The sequence below is a fragment of the Heterocephalus glaber genome, unplaced genomic scaffold, assembly GCF_053883595.1.
Source record: "Heterocephalus glaber isolate CG9 unplaced genomic scaffold, H.glaber_assembly_v1.0 deba00001538, whole genome shotgun sequence".
Classification (NCBI taxonomy): Eukaryota; Metazoa; Chordata; class Mammalia; order Rodentia; family Bathyergidae; genus Heterocephalus; species Heterocephalus glaber.
This window is the reverse complement of record NW_028258333.1, coordinates 34,752,554-34,772,961: the sequence shown is the minus strand read 5'-3', so window position 1 is coordinate 34,772,961 and position 20,408 is coordinate 34,752,554. Positions and strand designations below refer to the sequence as shown.

General features: G+C 39.6%; 1 long non-coding RNA gene across 2 annotated transcripts in view; it reads right to left on the bottom strand.

Moving 5' to 3' along the window:
- LOC147824557 (uncharacterized) overlaps positions 1-17,476 on the bottom strand; it is a 30,925-nt gene extending 13,449 nt beyond the window's left edge. For both annotated transcript variants that reach the window (XR_015442270.1, XR_015442271.1), the window contains exon 1: positions 17,290-17,476. This is a non-coding gene — a long non-coding RNA (uncharacterized LOC147824557). The remainder of the gene's footprint in view (positions 1-17,289) is intronic.
- Between the last annotated feature and the right edge of the window lie 2,932 nt (positions 17,477-20,408).

Genomic DNA, 20,408 nt, shown 5'->3' with positions numbered 1-20,408 from the left:
TGGCAGGTTTGACTCCAAGACCCTTGAACCCCGCTGGAAGGGACCATTTCCCGTCATCTTGGTGACTCCCTCGACAGTGAAGGTAGCTGGACACTCTGCCTGGATCCACCACAGCCATTTAAAAACACCCCCGGAGGAAGTGACGTCAACATGGCGGATCAATCAGAACACAAAGGACCCCCTCAAGATAAGATTGATCAAAGACTAGTTTGGACAATATGGGGGTTCTTGGGGCTACTGTTCTTACTAGCCCCAATGGAAGGGGGATCTGGATGCCAGCTGGTGTTGTCCAGCCATACTCCCCAGAACTGGACTTGGTCCTTAAAAAATGCCTTAATAGGAGCTCACATTGCCATCATTACTACTGATAGACAGCCCCATTTTATTATAGACCTGTGTTCTCTGGGGCTTCCAATCATTAGTGGTGGAGGGGCTGGATCAAAGGGTAAAGTTTCATCTGGAAAGATGGGTAAAGGGGGCCACAGAGGGAGGTGTGAAATAGAAGATAAGTTGGAAAAAACCCCTCCAAGATATAGATATTTGTGCCTGCCCCATAGGAAAAAATAAAAGGTGCGATGGGGGACCAGAAAACCACTGTCATCATTGGGGTTGCGAATCTATTGCCCCATGGAAAAATGATGATGCTTATTTGGCCTTGGAACGACAAACACTAAGTGGTTCATGTTCCAAAGGAAAATGTAATCCCATCAAGCTAATCTTAAAACAATGGTGAAATCCATATGAAGATTGGGAAAAAGGAAGATCCTGGATGGTGGCACTCTATGTGGGTAAAAAGGACCCTATGACTGACCTCCTCATCCAGCGTAGCCCAGTAATAGTACTGCCTAAACTGGTAGGCAACATTTATAGGGTCTCCGGCCCCCAAGAAAAAGAAAAGGCAAAAGGAACCTATAATGTGTCATTAGTTGCTCCTAAATCTCCGATCCAACCATACCTAAAAACCCTGGATGCCATGTACACCATGTTAAATGAGTCTAGCTCCAATCTTACTCAAGGGTGTTGGCTGTGTTTGAGTCCACGCCCCCTGTATTATGTAGGGTTGACAGTAAACAGCACCTTCTCAGAAGCTGACTGAAATGAGTGTGATTAGAAACAACTGAGGTTGTCAATTGGGGTTATAAAAGAAAAAGGGTTATGTGTTAAAAATCCAAGTATTACATCATCTTATCTGAACAGTATATGTTCTTATCAGACACCCACCATCAGTAATGAAAAATATTTAAAAGCTGAAAACAATGCATGGTGGGCATGTACAAATGGTATAACTCCCTGTTTATCCATGACAGTCCTCAATCAGAAACTTGAGGTATGTGTAGTAGTCCACATTTTACCCCAAGTCACTATATATGGAGAAGACTAGGGTTGGGAATACCTAGCTAAGAGAGCACACACCCAAGAGAAGAGCCACCCAGCATTGATTCCTGTGTTAACTACAACAGACATTGTGGGATCAGCAGCTCTGGGTGTGACCGCAATAGGACTGCAAGACTCTAATTTCAAGACCCTTGCCCAACAGGTAAAAATAGACTTAGGTCTACTTACCCAGTCAGTGTCTCATTTGAAAAAACAAGTTGATTCTCTGGCTGAGATGGTCCTTCAAAACCACTGAGGACTTGACCTCAGATTTATGAAAGAGGGAGGGCTATGTGCAGCCCTAGGAGAGCAATGTTGCTATTATGCTAACAAATCTGAAATAATAAAAGAAACTCTGGCCACTGTAAATAAACATCTACAAAAAATTATAATAGATTAATAAAACAAGAGGGATGGTTCCAGTCAATATTTAACTGGTCTCCCTGGATGACTACCCTTGTTTCTGCCCTTGCTGGACCCCTGTTAATCTTGTTACTAGCTTTGACTTTTGGCCCATGCATTATTAATAAGCCTATGGCCTATGTAAGGGCCTGGATAGGATCTGTTCGCCTAATGATTTTGAATCAACAGGCCAAATATCATCCTTTAAGTGAGTTAGATGAGAAAGAACAAAGATGAAGGCAAAAATACCAAGATAATGCTGTATAAGATTACACAGCTACAGAAAAAATCAGTGGGGAATGTAAGACTGAACAACAGTTACTCCATCTTTGTAATAGGGCCCCAACTTGTCTGCTTCTGTTATGGATCACTAGGTAGACATCTAGTTCCAGGGATGTGCTTGTTGTTGTGACAGGAAGGTCTGTTGTGTGTGTAGTGTGCTGTCATGCTTGCCCAACTCCATATCTGAATATGTTATTTTAAGGACAATCTGTAAAAGGTCTGTTTTATCTCTCTCCTCCACTTTTGTATTTCTGCTTGCCAACTTCCCCTGAGACCCCCTATAAAAACAGCCTCAGACTCTGAGCCAGTCGCCTCTCTAAGCTACTTTGCTTTGGGAGTGCTGTCTGGCCAGACTAATAAAGGTCTGTTTTACTGTCCAACTTGTCCAGTGTGCTCCTTCCCAGGTGTTCTTCGCTGCAGTCAGCTCCTTGGAGCATTTTGTAAGGCCCTTGGTCTTACAAAGAGCATTTTGATGGTTACTTCAGCTGTCTCTCTCTTAGTGTGGTATGCTTCTATCCATCCTGAAAAGGCATCCACAAAAACTAGTAAATATTTATACCCATACATGCCATGCTTCATTTCAGTAAAGTCCAATTCCCAATGTTCTCCTGGAGTTAATCCTCTGTGTCAGACCCCGGAGGGTCCGGTCACCTGATTTGCATTTACCTTGAGGCAGGTAGGGCATCATCTCACCATGTGCAGGGCCTTTTGGGTCAATCTCTTGCTGACGAAATGTGGTCACAGGGAAGCCATCATCCTTTTCTCACCGAGGTGGGTGGACTCATGTAGTTCGCATAGCAGCGTGCCTGCTACAGCAGCTGGGAGCACCACCTTTCCATCATTAGTCATCCACCACCCATGTTTACCTTGGGTCCAGCATTTCCTGTCCTTTTCTGTTACTTCTTTATCTGTGTATTCAGGTTTTTCTGGGAGTACTGGTGTGGGAAGCAGAACCATTTGCTTCCCCACTGATTTTTGGGCAGCTTGTTTTGCTGCCTGATCAGCTGCATTATTACCAATCACCTTGGGGCTAGACTCCTTTTGATGCCCATGGCAATGGATGATAGCAACCTCTTGGGACAACTAGATGGCTTATAGCAATGCCAATATCTCAGCCTTGTTTTCAATTTCCTTTCCTTTGGAGGTCAGCAGCCCTGGATTCTGATAAATCTCCCCATGCACATGGGTGGTGGCAAAAGCATAATGGCTGTCAGTGAAAATATTTATCCTTTTGTCTTTTCTCAGTTCCAGAGCCTTAGTCAAAGCAATCAACTCAGCCCCCTGTGCTGATGTCCCTTGGGGTAGCCCCTGTTCCCATTCCACCTGTTGGTCCTTGTTGACCACCACCACCCCAGCATACCACACTCTGTCATGCATGAAGCTGCACCCATCAGTGTAGAGCATTGCCTCTGCATGGGGGAGGGCCTGGTCAATTAAATCTGGATGCCCTCCCCTCAAGTTTTCAAGAGTCTCGAGGTAATCATGGATGGGCATCTGTTCATCAGATTCCGGGAGTAGAGTAGCTGGATTGAGGCTAGCAGTGGTGGCAAACTTAATGAGTGGCTGTTCCAATAAGAGTCCTTGGTATTGTAACAGTCTGGCATTAGACAGCCACTTACTAGGCGAGCTATTTAACAAGGGCTCAATGGCATGGGGAGTGATCAAAGTCAAATCCTGTCCAAATGTCAGTTTGTCAGCCTCTCAGGTTAGAGTGGCAGCTGCTGCTACCATCCTCAGACAGGTAAGCCACCCTTGGGCCACTGGGTCTAGCTTTTTTGAGAGGTATGCCACTGGCCACTTCCATGGTCCCAAAAGTTGAGTAATCACTCCTTTGGCTACCCTATTTTTCTCTGCTACATACAGACTGAAGGGCTTAAGTCTGGCAGTGCCAGGTGCTGATGCAAGCACAGTCTTAAGCAATTGAAATGCCTGCTGGCAAGCCTCAGTCCATTCGAGGGGTGTTTTTCCCCTCACGGTGGCTTCATGCAGGGGTTTGGTTATTTCAGCAAAGCCTAGAATCCAAATTCTGCAATACCCAACTGCCCCTAGGAATTCACACACCTGTTTCTTTGAGCTCAGCTCTGGAATCTGGAGAATTGCTGATACCCTCAATTCTGCCAGCCTCCTCTTTCCTTCCTCAAGAATATAGCCCAAGTAGGTTACCTTGGTCTGGCAGAGCTGAGCTTTCTTCCAGGACACCTGATATCCCAGGTCTTGGAGAACTTCCAGGAGGCCCTCAGTGGCCACAAGACACTCTTTATCAGTTGAAGTTGCCACCAGGAGGTCATCTACATACTAAAGAATAGTCGTTTGGGGAAAAACTCTCCTTACATCTCGTAAATCTTTGCTGAGAGCTTCCCCAAACAGAGTGGGGGAGTTCTTGAATCCCTGTGGCAACCAGGTCCATGTCAGCTGTCCAGTAGTCCCGGTGTCTGGGTCAGTCCATTCGAAGGCAAAGAGGGGCTGGCTCACTGGTGCTAGGGGTAGGCTAAAAAAATTAATCTTTGAGGTCTAGTACTGAATACTACACATGGGCAGGAGGGATGAGACTCAGCAGAGTATAGGGGTTTGGTACTGTTGGGTGGATGGTTTCCAACCAGCTGTTTACCTCCCACAAATCCTTTACTGGTCTGAAGTCCGAGGTGCCAGGCTTCCTCACAGGAAGCAGGGGAGTATTCCAGGCTGACTGGCAAGGGACCAAGATGCCTGCTTCCTGGAGTTGGTGGATGTGCTTAGAGATCCCCACCTTGGCCTCCAGCCAGAGTGGGTATTGTCACACACAGACGGGGGTAGCAGAGGCCAACAACTGGACCAACACCAGGGCATGGTGTTTGGCCAGCCCAGGTGGATTGGCTTCAGCCCATACCCTGGGAAACTTTTCCTGAAGGTAGTGCCATTTTTGTTCAGGGGGCTCTGTGCCCTCCTTTAGCAATCTAAATTCATCTTCTAGGGGAACTGTTACCATAATGGCAGAGGGTGGCTTGAGTTCGAAAGTCCCTCCTTCAGGTTCAAAGGAAATAACAGCCACCAATTTTCATAGCAAATCTCTTTCCAGCAACAGGTACGTGCACTCAGGGATAACTAGGAAGGAATGGGTGATGGTGCCTTTTCCTAGATTTACAGTTCTTCTAGTGGTCCAAGGGTAAGAGGCCGACTTTCTGGTGGCTCCAGTAATGGAGGTTTTTAAGGAAGTGAGGGGTCCAAGGGGGGCCTTCAGGACAGAGTGAGTCGTACCAGTGTCCACAAAGAACTGGACATCTGTTCCCCCTATTTCCAAAGTCACTATAGGTTCACTAGGGTTAAGTGGCCATGAGCCTTGGCCTGGTCAATTTCCTTCATCTACTAAGAGGATTCCACCTTTTTCCTTTTGGGCCTCCTTCTCTCTTTTTCTTTTTAGCTTTTCACAATCCCTTCTAAATTGGCCCTTTTCTTTGCAATAGGCACACTGATCTTTCTCTAATAAGGGTCAGATCTTTCCCTTGTTCCCTCGTTTGTTTTCAGGTCTTCCTTCCTGGACAAATCCTCCATTGGCCAAGGTGGCTATGGTCACTTTTCCCAGTCTCTTGGCCATTCTGTCTTCTGGGGGATCCCTGTTGTTAAACGCCTTCATGGCTACACTCATCAACTTTTCCCTATTCTCTCCCTCAAATCCTTCTAGCCTCTCCAGCTTCTTTCTAATGTCTGGGGCCAACTGGGTAACAAATGCCAAATTTATTGCCTGCCAATTTGCAGGGGCATCTGGATCAATTGGAGTATACATACGGTATGCTTCCAACAGATGCTCCAAAAGGCAGAAGGGGATTCCTCTGATCCTTGAAGGATCTTGCTTACCTTGTTCAAATTGGTAGGCTTCTGAGCGGCTCCCCTCAGGCTGGCCAGAAGATGCTGGTGATAGTTCTGGAGAGCCTCTCTCCTGCCTGAGGTATTTGCTTTCCAGCGGGGTCAGGTGAATGGGAGTTGTGCCTCAATATGGGCCTGCTGCTGTTCATCTAGGGGGCCCTCTGTTCCACCTAGTACTGATCTTACAGCTTGTCCCTGGATTCTTTCCCTCTCCTCTGAGGTAAAAAAGGCCTGGAGGAGTTTCTGGCAATCATCCCAAGTAGGATCATGGGTATGAAAGATAGACTCCAGGAGAGAGATTAGGGCTTGGGGTTTCTCTGAAAAAGTTGGATTCTGATGTTTCCAATTGTATAAGTCACTGGTAGTAAAACGGATATAAGCATAGTGACCTTGTTCAGTCTCCCAAAGGGGCAAGAGAGGGGCCGAACTAATTTCCCCTGTGGGGACCTTGCTAGGTCCATACACAGCCCCAGCTCATGTGTGTGGGGGAGAAGTCACTGAGTCCGGGGACTGGGGCCCCTCAGGGAGAGGAGGATAGAGAGGGGTAGGGGCCAAAGGTTGAAAAGATGGAGGAAGGAAAGGATTTCAGGGTCTAGAGCAGGATCTATCTGAGGAGGTAGAGGATTCCACATAGGATGGAGGCCCTCCCAAGGGGTCTAGGGGGTCAGGTTCCTGTGAGAGTACCAGCTTGGGAGGCCAGGTCTTAAGTCCCTGGGGTCCTTTTGGGGCAGCGACTAAAATGAGAGTGTCTGTTTGGAGGGAACAGTGCTGCAGCCAAGCCAGGGGTTCCTCACAAGCCTGAACCCAGATGTCTACATAGGGAAATTGGTCTGGGTGGCCAGGGTGACCAGTGACTTTGCCCCACACCTTTCGGCAAATACTGGGATCAAAAGTCCCTTTGGCTGGCCATCCCACCCCAAAGGCTGGCCATTCCAGTTGGCACAGGGAGCGGAGTTTTCCACAAGAAAATTTCACCCCATATTCATCTTCTTGTTCTAGACAGAAAGCCAATTTAAAATTAGTAAGAAAACAGTCAAGTGGAGTGGACTCAGTAGAACAGGATCCTCTCATCACTCTGCTCCTGATGAGGATTGAAAAAAATGTAAAATCAGACACACAACAGACTCAACATTAACACACAAAAGATGAGACAAATGGGCGCCAAGACAAAATGAAACTAAATCTTCCCTTGTTCCTTGTCAGGAACCTCGGGGTCAGGGGAGGCTTCCCGGCTCATCAGCCACCTAACTCCTGACTTAACAAATGGTTGCAACTGGCCGAAAACTTACCTCTGGAGGTTTTCTGAGGTCTGTGTCTGAGGGTCTCCTGCTGGATCCCACCACAGAGTCTCGGCCAAATCGGGGGTTCCTACCTGGGGATCTCACTGGGCCCTCCAAAATGTAAGACCAAGGGCCTTACCAAACGCTCTGAGGAGCTGACTGCAGTGAGGATTACCTGGGAGGAAACACACCAGACAGATTGAGATGGAAAAAACAGACCTTTATTAGTCTGGCCAGACAACACCCTCCAAGCAAACAAGCTTAGAGAGGCCCCGAGCTCAGGGGCTTGGAAGGTTTTATAGGGGCTGAGGGGAGCTTAGCAAGTAGAACTACAGAAGCAGAATTTTTGTGGTTAGGGGATGGTTAGGGGAGTTTGGAGATGTTCTTTACTTATCTACAGGATGTTCTTTACACAGAAACAATGGTACATTCCATGGTGTCTTAACAGATAAACAAGTACATTCCAGGAACTCTGTGTCCTTTAGTGACCCCGAAACTCATAGGGACAAGATGGAGGGCCTGTAACAAGATGGCGTTACTTGTGCTAAGTCTCACCTGGGTCTTACACTCCCATTAAGCTCAGCTTACAGTATTCTATGGCTGGTCTACCTGGCATCTCTAAATCTTCCCGAACTCCTGTTGTGAACTGGTTGCAAAGGCTTCTAAATCATATAGTCAGGTATAGTCATGGCAGTGACCTTACTTCTCCTATTCCAATATCTGTCTTAGTCATTTTCTTCATTGCTAAAACATAATATTCAACAACTAAAACTTAAAGGATGAGAGTTTTACTTTGGCTCACATTTTAAGGCCATGGTTGGATCCCTCCAAGGCAGAAACCGCATGGTGGAAGGGCTTGGGTGGAGGACAGTTGCTCATCTCATGGGAGTTAGAAAGTAGAGAGTGAAGAGATGAGTTGGGGAGGGAAATGTGCTCTTTCAAGTCATAGCCCCAGTGACCTCCATCTTCCTACCAGGCCCTACCTCCTAACAGTAAGTCAGCTATAGTGTTGTCATGATTCAATCAGCTTCACATGAAAATTTGGGGGAATATTCCAGATCCAAACCATAACAGGAAAGATTGGTGCTTTGACTATGAAAGTACTTTTCATGTAATAAAGATTTAAATTAAATAGTAGAGGAACACACATAGGTATGAGCAGTAATACTTCTTTCACAAGATGTAGGGCTCATAAGTATCTCCAGTTGTTTACTTAAGTGCTACTTTAAAAACAGATGAAAGCAGACTAAGAGCAAATCTAATAGTTAAATAAATTATGTTATGCAAGGGAAATTCAGAAACATTAATAGTAATGATGCCAAGACCAGGGAAAATTGTAGTATACATGTAAAATTCTAAAAAGTTTAGAAAATACTAATTTAATTGAGAATTATGACATATAATTAAATATATTTTGTATTTCAGAGATACAACAAATTTTTTTGGTAAAAGTATTATAATTTGATACAGAAAATATTTCAATTTTAAGAATATACCCATAATAAATATAGTATTTTAGATAAAACTTAAATAATATGAAAATAAAAATGAAGAAAGATTTATCCAAATGATTATAAACCACATATAAAGTATTTTGTTTTGGAAATGTATATTAAAAATAAAAAATCAGTAAAAATGTACTTTTATATTATTGGTTCAGGTAGTTTTGAAATGCTCAAAAGTTAGCAAAATAGTGATACATAAAATATAAATATTTCATAAATATTATATTATGTTAAAACTCATAAGTATGAAAAATATTTTTTAAAATATAAATTTGACATCTGTGTGCTTGTAACTAACATAAACTTCTTCACAAATTCAGGTACAAATTAGGTGAACAAATATTCATTTTCCTTTTGAGCAAAAAGTCCTAGCATTCAAATGCTAGTTGAATAAATAAACTTATGCCCACTATTGATCCTCACCTCCATGTTGCACCATTTTGTTCCTTTGCTAACTACCAGGGTCTTGTCCTTCTGTGATGATGATACTAGGGTGAAGCACTGTGGGCACCAGTGTTCCCTCAAGCATTCCAGACTAGCTAGGACATCACTGCAAGAGGACAAGTTTTTTCCTACTGTCCTGGTGAATTATTAATATCATCCATTTCCTATTTAATGGTGTTATAGTTTGGAGAAAGAAATGACAGTCATTTTAGATTTAAGGTCAGCTGTACTTCTAACTCACACTGTAGCTGTTTTCCCCAAAATTACACACACATAACTACAGTAATTCTTTCCAGAGAACTTCCAGCATCACCTGGGTGGAAATTAGCCTTTACTTGGAGTCCTTAGACATGTAGTTTGGCCTGAATCACACTAGACTTTTCCTTTCTTTCCTCAGCATAATATTATTTTAGAGGTCTCATTGCTACTTGTTTCCCTAATGATTCTTGTGATCTGAATCTTCCCTGATGGATCTCCATAACTTTAGAAGCCAGATTTGGAGACTTCATCTAGAAGTTTTTTTACTCATTATGGAATCAGATCTACCATGTTACTATGATTAATTTCTTGTACCACTTCTCTTACAAGATGTAGCAGTTCTGATGGAGTCCCAAAATATTCTGTAAGAACTGATATTCATGTGACCCTCCACAGGACAATGAAATATGTTATCATTTAAAATAACATATCACTCAATAATAAAAAGAGAAATAATTCCATTAAAAATTTGGCAAAAAATTTGTCTTTCCCCAAAGACAATGTACAAAGGACCAATAAGCACATGACAAGATGCTGTACATCATTAGTCATTAGGGACATTAAAATCGAGATTACAATGAGCTAACATTTGCACTCATTAAAATGGCTATAGTACAGAAGACAGACAATAATAAGTGTTGGGGAGGATGTGAGAAATTAGGACCTTAATACACTGCTGGTCTTGTAAAGTGTTGTAAATGTCACAGCCACTTTATCAAATAGCTTAGTGGTTTCTCAAAAAGTTGAACATTGGGTTATAATATGGCCAGCAATTCTGTAACTAGGTGTATACTCAAGGGAAGTGAATATATATGTCAACACAAAAACAGGTACACTCATGCTCATAGTTCAGTCATTCATGGTAGCTGAAACACAAAAATGGTCTAAATGTCTATTAATTGATGAGTGGGTAAATAAGGGTAGTATATGTACATACAATAGAATATCATTTAGATATAAAAATATAAAGTACTGATTAAAGACACAAAATGGATGAACCTTATGCAAAGTGAAAGAATACAGACACATATTATATTATTTCATTTATATAAAATATACAGACAGAAAGTAGATCTGTCATTTCCAATGACTGGGAAAGGGAGAAGTGAGAGAGAATACTCATAAGCATGGATTTTTGGTGGGAAGGAGGAGATGAAAAAATTCTGGAATTAAATAACAATGATAGCTTTTCAACTCTGTAAATATACTGAAATATATTGAAAACCATTGAATTGTACATTTTTTAAAAGATAAATTTTATGATTATGTTAATTCTATCTGAATTTTAAAATGCATTATGCTGCTTCAAATCATTGAAATTTGGTTTTAGCTCAAGACTGATGGTTACTGCTTATGAATTTTTGGAGGTAATGTTACATCTAGCACAAGAGAAAGAAAGAAATGTTTCACACAGGTAAACTATTGGGCTCACAGGGTGTTCCCTTACCCTTCCCACCACACAACTACACACACATCCACCCCCCACACATTTTATATTATATTTCAGCACATATTTAATAGAATTATTCCTTTTCAGATTGATCTTGTTTCCTTTGTAAGAAAACTTACAGAATAGGTCAATAATTAAGGGTTTCAATTGAATCATGAAGTTCTTGTGACTTAAGATGTAATGATGGTCATAAAAATTAATTTTTACATATCTTAAAATGTGTGACAAAAAAGACCAATGTTATGTTACAATCACTGTTCTGAAAGGATTTACAAACTGACAGCTCCAAAGCAACATCTGGCCTATAAAGCCATTTGCTTTGGATATTAGAAATTTTGCAAACCAAAAACTTTACAAAAATTCTTAATTTACGGTTCCTTGAAAAAAAATTGCGAGACTTGGCAATTGAATTCTATTTTGCTCCAAGAAAACAATAAGCTAAAGATAAAATGATGCAGTTCCTTTTGGATGAAGCGTTCAATCTCTACTTTGTCACAGTACTGCCATTCTCTGTTGTGCCACACATTTGGCTCCATGTTATTTACACCAAATCCATCATTATTTAGACACTTACATTTATGACTCCTTTTGAAAATCCTGTTAACAGAATTTTTTATTTTCTTTTTTTCCCCTCCATATTTCTTTTTTCCCTTCCTTCTTTTCCTTTTCTTCACCTTCTTTCCTGTTTTTTCTTCTTCCTCTGTCTCTGTGACTCTTTCTCTGCCTCTCCCTCTTTATGTACACAAATTTTGGTTTATCACCAAGTTAGCTTGAATTCAGAGAACAGTTGGAATTAGATTCCTGAGTACCTTTATTTTTTAGTCTGTATAGCCTGAATTGGATAATGTGGTCATACAAAAACTCTTCAGAATCGATTTTCCATGCAGGTAGATGATATCATGAATCACGGAGATTACACCTATTCTCTCTGATAATAAAATACTTATGAATTTTATTATAATTGTAGGTATAAAAGCATCTCCATTTCCTCTCCCATTTTAACTAAATCAATCACAGTAATGACTTTGTCACATGACCATATTCAAGCACAAAGTAAAGAGATTGAGAAGTTGGAATGACTAGTGACTTTATGTATATTGGATAGTTTTCATAGGAAAGATAGATTGCCTTTTTCTTAAGAAATGCATTTTTCACATTGTTTACTGCAATAAGACAAAGGACACCTAAACTTGAATCTAATGTGGTTATGTACTCAGTTCTTCTGGAAGGAGACTCAGGGTTTAATGTGTCTGATGTTTACTGAGAACTGTGCTGGTATCAATGCCCAGAAGGGAGAGGTGAAGTTATTATACAGGCCTAAGGACAGCCATGACCAACCCCACCAGGGCTTTGGAGATGGAATAATTTTTCAGAGTTCCTCATTAGGCTACAATGGCAGGCCTTTGTACTCCTGAATTAGTAAGTCATTACTTGTCAGAGGCCCCAAGAAAAGATGTGACTTTGGTGAGGAGATGGTGCAAAGCATACAGCTCCTGAAGGAAATTGCAGATGCAGGCATCTGGGACAATAGTTGCTATATTTGGCTGGTGTGTAGGTGGTACATTATAGTCACCACCACAAATCACACGATCAGTTTCAAGCAATAATTCATAGTAGGGATTAGGGTGAATGGACTACATTTTGTTTTCAATTGCTTAATGAGTAGTCTCCCCCCCCGCTTTCTCTTCTCATTTTTATGTTTGGAGTGGAAAGTGCAAACTAGCACAGACTAGAATGCCAATGACATATGCATCAACTCTTTTGAAATCATAATTGGCCTGTCCAGGAATCTTCTTACTTAAAATACCAACACACTTATTAAGAAGGGGAAGAAAAGCAAAATAAAGCCAATAAAATGTGCTCTGGGGACATCCCTGATCTCAGGAAGCATGAGCTCTTCAGGATGTGTCTCAGTCCTGAGACATCTGCTTTCAGTCTTGAGGAACTGAGTCCTTGTGAGTCTGAGTGATGTTGTGAATAGTAACAGATTTTCTGAATCTGGGCTGGACTCACTGATGCCCTGAGACTCCCTGTGTCAACTGAGTAACCACTGCTTATGTATTTGCTCTTTTTAAATATCTTTCCCTTTTCTCATTTACTGGGACTCTCCATTCAAACAAAAATGCAGAACTTTTGATTTAAGTGATCATATATATTCCAAACTAAATATTGTTTTTTCCTTTCTATGCTTTATTTGAAATGATATGCATAGGACCTTCTTCAATAGTAATCTTTATGTTTCAAAAGTGATATATTTGATTTCAAAATAGGTTCACAACTTTTGTCTTCATAACTACTTAGTATCTTTATAAATGTCAAGCTCTTATGTAAAGCCTTTCCTTATTTCTAGTTTATAAACACTAAATATATATACATGATTAAAAATTACTTTAGGTTCCAATTTGAAATATCATTAAACTTTCTAAATTTTATTTCAAAGATTTTGGATATCAGTAGGTGCATAATGTATGTAGTCATTTAAAATAACCCTCAACACATATTTATAATCAAATTCAAAACTATTCAAAACCACAGTAGAAATGTAGAATTTAAATTTAAGCTAGGTAATCTACTTTTATATCTTCTCTGCAAAGGATTTTGTTCTGAATCCTTTTCTTCACTTCAAGTGTCGATTTTATGTGTCGTCATTTTTTAGTTCAAGTGCTTTGGATATTTAAGAGGAAATTATCTTCAACAAGACAAAGTCTATTTCTCTCCAATGTGCCCTTTGTATCTACTAATTTCTTTCCATCTCTATTACCTCTGTAATCCACACTACTTATAATACTGTTTCAAAGTTTAAAAATAATAATTCAATTTGGAGTATGAATTCATCTTTGTATTGCAACATCTATTCACAAAATATACTTTAAAAGTTTATTAACTGTGGAACTTCTATTCATCTAGTTATAATACATATAGAGGTATGTTTTATATTGTAAAATATACAATATGTACAATACACATATAATACATTAAGAAAGTAGAGAAAGAAAAGGCAGTATCAACTAAATATAGACTAAAAATGCCAATGAAATCTTGTATATCATAAGGATATTTGGGAGTGATTTCTATTTAGATATTTGACTTATGTTTGTTAGTGGGCTGGGTTGTAATGGTAACATGTTGTAAAAGGGGTGTGAAATGATTTTTAGAAAATAGTTTAGGAAATGACAAATAGAAATAAATTACCCATTAAATTTTATATGTTCAAAAGGCAACATTTAAAAGCATACATGTATGTTATATCTACCAAATTAGAATTACCTATTTCCCATTAAGTCTTGCAGTACTATATCTGAGTCTTTCCCTTTTCTACATGCAGAAAAATGCTGGAGATTGATGACTCAGGATTGGCAAAGAACCCTCCAAAGGCTTTTTCTGAAAGTGAATCATGTGATAATGTCATGTTAGGTGGCAAATCATTTAATTGCCCTTGGTATTTTGCAATTCAAGTGGTCAGTTTATACTTTGGAGTTGTGAGATGTATAAAATATATTCATATCATCATATAACATTTGAGTTTGCTTTTTCCATAAAATCTGAATGTTTTTCTCTGTCTTTGAATACTAGAGATGAATAATAATAATTAAAAAATCACTTTTAGGCACTTTGTTGGTCCTCAATTTCTTATTGTATATCCATGTTCTCATTGTTTTTAAACTCTTCTTCAAAAAATGCTTCAAATAAAATGCATGTTGTTATTTTTTGAGATACTTTCTTAAGACCAATCCCAACTTCAGTTTGTATTTGAAGCTGTGAGAAATTTAGCAAAATTAAAATATATTTCCTACTAGGCATACCCATGGCCTATAAAGTTTGCCTATGAACAGCTCGGCACAAGGCCCAGAACTGGAGAGCAGAGGTCAGTCTAGATTTCAGCCTCTGCTTAACCCTCAGCTGGACACTTTATGTAAATGTGACTTGACCAGCAGTTCATGAGATCGGGTTCTATTTTCCTTTAAGGAGCCTTCACTAAAGTTGAGGAGAAGGATAGATAGGAAACAAAAACAATTTAGTAGAAATTAGAAAACAATTTAGTATGTAAGTAAATGAGAGATAATGTGATATAAACTTAAAATAACAATTTTAAGAAGATTAAAAAAATAGTGGAAAGGAAGGATGGATTTCTATCCTAAGTAAGAATTTCTGATTTTATTTTAAAACATGTAAGTCTGTGTGGGTCTTGGTACACGTAGTTCAGCACAGCATTGGTGCTGTTGTTTGGATGTGGTCTATCTCTCAGATGTTCATGTGCTGAGTCTTGGTGCCCAGTGTCATGGCGCTGAGGTGGTGGAACCTCTAAGAGGTAGAGCCTAGGGGAAGGTAACTAGGTCAAAGTAGAGGCATCCTTGGAAGGGATTAATGCTGGCTTCATGGAGTGAGTTAGTTCTCAAGAGAGTAGGTGTTATAAAGGAAGATCATTCATGTACTTGCTGCACCTGACTTCTCTGCCATCTTTCAATGCAATCAGAATACTCTCATTAGGATGTCAACAACATACTGTTTTGGGTCATCCAGTCACCCAAATTGTGAGACAAATAAATCTCTTTTTTTATACATTAAGCAGTGTTAGGTATTTTGTTACAGCAATACAAAACAGACCAGACATGATTTGTTTAGGAGCAGCAGTACAGAGGCCCCTTTCTTAAGGGCACTACTTTCTAGTTCTGTAGTGCCCACAGTGGGAAGACAGGACTTTTCAAATGACTGGCAATGGCCCTCCCATCATGTTTTGAGGTGGAGATTCAAGTCAGTTCTGGTTTAACCTGAGAAAAATCAAGAACTGTGTCAGGTACTATTCTAAGTATTTAATGGATGTCTGTTCAAATGATCTCCAAATAACTTTATGGAAAAATTACTATTCAAGTCATCGTCATCTTACAGATGAGGAAACTGAAGTTTGAAAGTTCAGTAACTTGCCTAAAGCCACTAGCTGATAAATAACAGAGTCTGAATTCAGATTGAAGCAGTGCCTACAAATAGTGGCACAACTAGAGGTCTTGCCACCAGGGGCTGTTCTTCAATTTGCCACCCTCTAACATATCTGAAAATATTAACCTATTTAAGTACCACCCAAAAATGTACAGCTCACTCCAAATATTAACACCTGGCTATGCTGCCTGATGTTACCTCATTCCTCAAGGCTTACACTTCACAACAGGCTGACAGTAGCAGCCAGCAATTTCATGAACAACAGTCCTAGCCAAAAACAAACAAACAAATAAACAAGTCAGGACTTATGTTCAAATACTGCCATTATGATCAGAATGAAAATAGCAATGTAAACCAATTATGTGCTTGTTATTTCTTGACGTAGACAGACACTAAATTGTTTAGTTATGGTTGGTACTGTAAGATAGGCCGATGTACAAATGACAAATGTAGGCAGAACTTTTGGGAGATGATTTTTTTCTACACATGCTAATAATGATATCCACAGTACCAACAGAAACATTTTTTTAAAGTTCTTAAAATCTTTCCTGATCCTATTCACTAACTGATAACTTTTTCATTAACATTTAGTTTATATCTTTTCATATGTTTTTCATTTGTGTGCTAGTACTAAGGCACAGGTATAGAAGAACAGGTAGGAATGAGTTGTTGGGTCTGTAGTCTGGGGCCTTGCGTAAGAGCCAGTAGGAACTAACACAGTCTGGAAAAAAGGAGCTTGCTGGCCCAAGTAGAAGGTTTGAGTTAGAGGCTCTGGGCATGAACCCACAAATTTCTTATACTATCTAAGGCAGGAAGGGAAGACCTCCCAGGTGACAGATGTTGGCCTCCACACCAACCAAGGTTTTGCAGATGTAGATTCTAGTTAGTTCTAATTAAATCCGAAAAAATAAAGAAAACAAAGGAATGTGAAATTACCTCCACTCTGAGTATCACAGGAAGGGAGGCCACATAGTTTATCACCCAAACTGAGATCCTCTTGAGGGGAAAAGGGACTTCTATTATAATAGAGTTGAGCCTTGTCAATTCCAGACAAGTTGGGATATGTAACTCACAACTACCATATTTGTGGGGTTTTTTTTTTGTATTTTGAGCTTGGTAATGCATCCATTCTTACGTACAGAATATAGTACCTATTTCACTCTGCATTTCCATCATTTATAAAGTAAGCCCCTGAGCACCAAGCACCATAAGGCACACTTGGACATCCATATCATTTTTTCTGTGTCATTATTAAAACTTCTAAGTGAAATCTAGCAAAATTCTTTTTATCTTATCAATATGTATTTTAGTCATTTTTATGAATTAAGTTATCTAAGATTTCGGGCATAAAGTCAATGTATCAGATAAGGCAAGCATAATGTATAAATCCTCCATTATACATTAATTAACTAAACACCTTTCATCTGGCTCTTCTGAGCCCTTGATAATGAGTCCATTTAATTATTCCCTTGCCACCCTGTTCTCTATAGCTCTCTGTCCTAACTGTTACTATACTTACCTTAATCTGCTTTCTGTTCCTCAAAACATTCTCCTTTAGACCTTTTGGGAAGATTATCTTCTCCTTTCCCAGAAATAATTATGTTTCTGCTACATTATTTACTATAGCCATTCTTCTCCCTATAGAGTGAACATATAATTTATCAGCTGTGTCAGCATCCTATGGCTATGACAAATATTTGAGATACATCAATTTAAAAGGAGGAAAGATTTATTTTGGTTCATGGTCTCAGAGGTTTCAGTTCATGGTCACTGGGCACTGTTGGCACAGTACACCATCATAGATGCACATGCAGATGATGGAGATGGAGACTTTGTGGTGGCCAGAAAGGAGAAGGAGGGATGGAGGGAGGGAGGGAGGGAGGGAGAGAGAGAGAGGCAGAGAAGAAGAGAGTTAGAAAGTTTAGGGTCTCAATATCCTTCAAGGGCATGCCCATGGTGACTTGACTTTCTTCTCCCAGGCCCCACCTAAAGTTCTTTAATACAAATAGTGCCACAGGCTGATGACCAAGGCTTCAATATATGGGTGTTAGGGGGATGTTTGAAATCCAAACTATAGCATCATCATCCAATCTCGGGTACTTTTGAAAATGAAATGTGCTAAAATTAATTAACAGCTGTTAATCTATAAAGAAGTATGAAGCAAGACTATTCTCAATAAAGGGGACTCTATCATCAACCAATTACATTTTGTGCGTGTAAGTTTCTGAAAGGCAAATATATTGATTAATATAGCTCAGGTTTAGGGTTGAGTAACAAACGTCTCCAAAATTTCAGTAGCCTAATTGTAGAGAAAAAAAAAGATTACTTATCACACTATATGTCCAACATGACTTAGTGGGAATACAATTACTGGGAATTCTAGGAGGCTCTATCACTGTGGCTCTGAACCTTCTAGAACATCTTTCTTGATGGTCAAAGAAGGAGAAGAAAAATAAGGAAGATAAGGAGACAGCTCTTCTATTCTTTAATCACTCACCCATAGATTATTGGCAGACCTAGATATGTGGCCTTCCCTAACTCCAGAAAGACTGAGAAATTCAGTAAACCAGATAGAACATTTGCTGGGCACCAGTATCTCTGTGCAAGTAAAAATCTTTGAGGGATATATTTATATGACCAGAGCACCTAGCATAATGCTCTACACATGGAAAAGACCAAAGAAACATTCATCCTATTGAATTTGATGATTGATTAGGGTCATTCCATCTTGTTTTTCTTTTGCATATTGTTTGCCTACATCAAGAGGAAGCCTGGCTTTTTGAAAGCCAGGTTTTATGTGGAAAATTTACCTCTATATATCAGAAACAAATGTTTTTAAAATAAAACTGCAAACAAAGATGAGGAAAGGGTGGGAAGTGGTTCTCACTATGAGATACTGCCACTCATAAACATATGGAGGCTCTTCTCTTTGCCAAAACATCTGTTTGCTGTTGTGTAGACATGGCATATTGATGTGATCTACATTTAAAAGTATGTTATTACATATTGATCTATGACTAAAGGTTACATGTGGAATCCTGTGAAATTTACTGATGGCTTTGTCACTGGGAGGTAGAGTTTAAAATCCATTCAAGCAAGCCTCACACTGAATCTTTAAAATTGTGGGGAAGGAGATGTGGTTGGAAACACAGACTTGCTATAAAACTGCATGCACAAGCAGAAGTATTTCATGTGGGACACAGGACTCCTCATGCATCTAATTATGGGAGGATTTCATCTATGTCTGTCTCTGGATGGAACGGGCATGGGAAATATAAAGGGATTAAGGAAGAAATGATCTTTGGTGCTGTTGACAGCCCTTTCCTCTTTGGAATTTGAGGGGTTTTCTCTCTCTCTTTTTTTTATTGTGACTCTAACTCCTTCCTGAGTCTCCTCTTACCTCTCTAACCACTTTATTTCTCTTTTCTTCTCTGGTTCCTCATCTCCCAACTCTTCATTTAATGTAGATAGTCCCCAAGGGAAATTTATCAACTCGCATGGTTTTATGTGTCTCCTTTCTGCAACAGATCAATCTATATTTGCAAGCAATAAATGTAGGAGTCCAGCTCCCCAATGCACAGTGTCTAGGAAATACTAATATAAATTGCAGAAGGGATAATTCTGGTTCTGTCTTTGGCATTATGTATCTCCCAATGAGGCCTTGAGGCAAATTGTTTAATCTCTCTGAGTTTTAGTTTCCTTTTGTATAAAGTGAAACATAAAATAAAATTTTCCATGCTTACCCTTGCAGAGCTATTGTGAAAGTAAAATGTTAAAATGGTGAGAAAATAATTTGCTTAATGTGTACCACCATAAAAATTACTCAACATTAGTGAGAAAAACAAACCTAAAGTTATAGCCCTGGCTATTTTTCTCAGGTACCTAGTCTAAATTTCTACCTTTTTCCAAGTCATCTATCTCCATAGTTATCTTTAAAACACTTCAAATTCAATATATTCAGAAGTAAATTTTATCTCATCTTTCCCATGGGATTTGCCTTCTTCCCCATGACCCCTGTCTTCTTCATTTCCTCTATTAGTATGACATTACCACTCACCCATTTTTCTCAGCTGGGAACCTGAGAGCCATCTCTAACAATACTATATTAGCCCCATCCGATCAGTTTACTTATCTTGTGCTTCTTTCTCTGAAACTATTCTTGAGTGAACCCACCATTCTATTCATATTGCTACTATTCTTCTATTCCAATGCAGATCATGATCCCATCCTCTTCTTCCAGTTCATCTTAAGTGCCTTACCTCTGTACCTCTTTGTGAGGGAAGATTAATGAGCATTCCTGGGCCTTTTTCCTTGACAGTGACCATGGAAACAATGTGCTAAGTGTAAGATAGACCAGGTAGTCTGGTCCCGTGGACATGGGAATGTGCTTAGTCAACCAAATTTTTAAAACCTCTTTGAATAAAATACAAAGACATCCTTTTGCTCCTAGTACAGGGATTTGGTGCACAGTAAACCTACTGGGGAAAGAAATGGGCTAATATATTCTCTTCAGTGGCACCATTTTATCTGCAATGAAGGCCAATATTATGTGATAGCTGTAAATCTACAAAAGTATAATGATATCACTTGCTTCCCAGTTACTGCTATTCATGAACTAAAGAGGAGTTTTTGTTTACT